The following is a 3,319-nucleotide window of genomic DNA, read 5'->3' on the forward strand; positions in this document are numbered from 1 at the left end:
GTGCATTGCTGATTATTGAACAAATGTGCTTTTTAAACACTACTATTAAAACTAGTCCTTGTTATTAGAGTATTGAACTTACTGTAAAGCAAATTATAATAAACATATTGCACATACACCATTTCCAACTATTATAAATTACACCGTTTCCAACTATCAAAAAAACAATAAGGGAAACCAGGGGCCCTCCTCCCCTACACCACTTCCTGCTCTCCTCTTTCTCATCCACCTCTTCTCCTCTTCCTTTCCTCCTTTGTCAGTAGTCATCTTCTTTTTAAAGTGGCGTGTGTGTGTGTGTGTGTGTGTGTGTGTGTGTGTGTGTGTGTGTGTGTGTGTGTGCGTGTGTGTGGTTAGGTGTGTGTGGGTGGGTGTGTTGGGTGTGTGATTGCCCTGCACTGCCTACTTCATACTGGGTGTGATCTTAAATTGACATTCCTTAACAACAATGTAGCTTCAAATCATTTCAATTAGCTTACTTAAGATTTCATTTTTGTCTAACCTGCGCTTATGCCTTGAGCAACAGGCGTCGGACATGCTCACGCTCAATGAAGTCCATCACATCAGGGGCTATGCTGTAGATCTCTCGTGTTTTTAATTGGACTGGTGATGCATTTCCCATTAGTTTCACTATGATGTCTTCAACTGGGCAGAAACAGACATCCTTCGTGAGAAGCTTAGGCTTATACTTTACTGTTGGACCATGGGGATGCAGAAACTCCACTTTCACATCTTGATGCTCAGTATCCACAACAATGGTCTTGGCTAGCCACCAGTGGTCATCATATACTACTGCTAGCCAGTCTCCATTATTAAGGCTGCTAACAGTCGTTACTGTCACAGTACCCTCAGGACCTTTCAGAGGCTCCTCATCCAACTCCTCCTCCATCACATCTTCCATTTCCATATCCTCTTCCATCTCCCCTCCCATCTCTTTTTCCATCTCCTCCCACAACATTGCCAAAGGTCTTTTCTTCCCTGCCCTCCTTGTATCACTCTGCTGTTCCTCTGGGTAGCCATGGAAATAGAAGGTAGCTGGGCAGAAGCACTGGCAAACCAACATCTTGCTGCAAAAGCAGGATAGTTGTCTGTGGTGTATCCTGTTCTCATGTGGGATGACCTGGTGTATTTGTCTTGTTGAGGGAACCTGTTTGAGAGGATGCATGAGAAGTGTATCGTATCTTTGCATGTCTTCTTCTGCAATGTGGTACAGCTGAACACCCTTCAGACTGTTTGAGACCTTTTCAAAGAATGTGTGTCCATCTGTCACATCATTTCCTCTCAGGACCAGGTTGTCAGCTGTTCTTTTCACTGTTCCGCCAATGCCGTCTGGTGCGCCCTTACCATGGGAAATGGGGAAGAAGTTCCATGTTGCTCTTTCAAATCCCAGTGTAGGGGGGATACAAGACAGAAGAAAAAAAATTCTTCTTGTTCTTATACAGTTTACTTGGACCATCAGACCAAAAGTGCACGGTGGTAACCTGTGGATATCTCGTTTTGATATCTTTTAGGACTGGATCCATGTGTGTCCAGATTGCCGCAGCATCCTGTCTCTTTGACTCTGAAAGTGTGCAAAACCCTGCCTTTCCACCCTTAATGTAATACATTCTGGTATGTAGCGTTATCTGTGGCAGATTTTGTCCAAAATGGCAGGCCTGAACTTCAGATTGATACTTGCATCTCCAGGATTCTGAAAAGTCACTGTGAACAATTGCCGTACTTTCATCACAGGTCTCAATTGTGTTTCTGTATGCTTTTGACTGGTTTTGCACTAAACACACATGTGTTGTGGTTTCATTTCTGAGTATTTGCTCATAGAGTTTGATGAGCTCTGAAAGACTGCCACTGTGTTGGACGAGTTTAGTGTTGATGTGGATTCCACTGACTGTGTCTTCTTGAACTCTCTCCCACTGCTTCCACTGAACATGGATTTTGTCTTGCTCTTGGGTTGTAACTGTACCTTTGTTTAGACATCGTGAGCAGTTGCGAAGAAGGCAGGCCTCACTTGCTGGAGAGTTTGTTTGACTTCACAACACCAGACGTTCTAAGGACCTCGAGCATTAAGTATGCATTTTCATGCTTTTGACACAGACATGTCTTCCGATCAGATGCTTTTGGTGCTGTAATATAGAATGGCTTCAGAGTACAGAAAGAGGAATAGCTCAGCTTCACAGTGGGGTTCCTAATGAGGAAATCAGTGTGGAGGTTGATCATGGAGTCTGCCAGGATCATTCTCTGGTGCTTCATCTTATTCCTAGTGATGGTGTCAGTCTTATCAGTGGTCACACGTGCAGAGCTCAGGAAGAAATCCTTAACAGTCTCTGTTATACCCTTTAGGAATGTTGGCTTTTTCTTTGTCTGTTTCTTTCCTCTCATTAACTTGTAGGTTATCCCAAACTGGTGTATTTGGTGAAGGAGACGATACTTTTTGAGAATCTTGCCTGATGACACACTTAGCGCTGGTTCCTGACGCCGTGGCCCAGGAGTTTGTTTGTTTTTCTTTAGCTCTCTTCTGAGGATGTTGTGGAATAGAAGGGCTTTCTTGATTTTTGGATTCCTAATTTTGCTTCCTGATAGCATCTTCTTTGTTTCTGTGCCTGGGGAGTCAAGTGGTGTTTTATTTGTAGCCTTTCTTCTTCGCCATATTTTTTTTCTCAGTTTGTTTCGTTGCTTTGTTACCTTCTTAAGCTTCTCTTTCAAAGTTTTTATTTCTCTTGAATGCCTTTTTTCTCATTTTACTTCTCTCCCTTTCCTGTCTGAGAGACTGTCTGCTGTGTCTGGCATTGTATTCTTGAATATTCTGATCTTGCGGACTATCTGGAGGGGTGTGTGCCTCCAGCACTGCATCTTCATTTTCTGTCTGGACCTTTTCTGTGCCTCTCTCCAATACTTTCTGCAATTCCTCTTTGCCCTGTCTCCCATCTCGTCTATTTGTATTACTTTTTTGTCTTTAACTCTCTTCTTCCACCTTTGTCTTTCCTTCTCTTGCATAGCATGTTTGCTCTCTTGGTCACTGTTTAATTTTTCTCTTCTCTTTTGTTGGCACTCTCTATTTCTTCTCCTTTGCTCCTCAACTGACAATTTCTGTCTAGCCATGCTTTCCTACAATACAAATTGAAATAATGAAAAATGTACTTGAATAAGACGACAGAATCAGATTTTTATTTAATTGACATGATTGACTGATTGATTGATGGATGGATGTAAAATCCTCAAGGTGCGGTATGTAGTTTTCATAACTAGATGTTGTGAAAATCTACAAACTGGCTTCTCATCTCTCTCTCTCTATCTCTGTCTCGACATATATAAATATACATATATA

The 3,319-nt window shown here is 42.2% G+C and overlaps 1 pseudogene; it reads right to left on the minus strand.

The window, feature by feature from the left end:
- Positions 1-505: 505 nt before the first annotated feature.
- LOC144463922 (uncharacterized) lies at positions 506-3,093 on the minus strand (annotated as a pseudogene).
- Between the last annotated feature and the right edge of the window lie 226 nt (positions 3,094-3,319).

This window comes from Epinephelus lanceolatus, chromosome 7 (assembly GCF_041903045.1).
Source record: "Epinephelus lanceolatus isolate andai-2023 chromosome 7, ASM4190304v1, whole genome shotgun sequence".
In the NCBI taxonomy this organism is placed as follows: Eukaryota; Metazoa; Chordata; class Actinopteri; order Perciformes; family Serranidae; genus Epinephelus; species Epinephelus lanceolatus.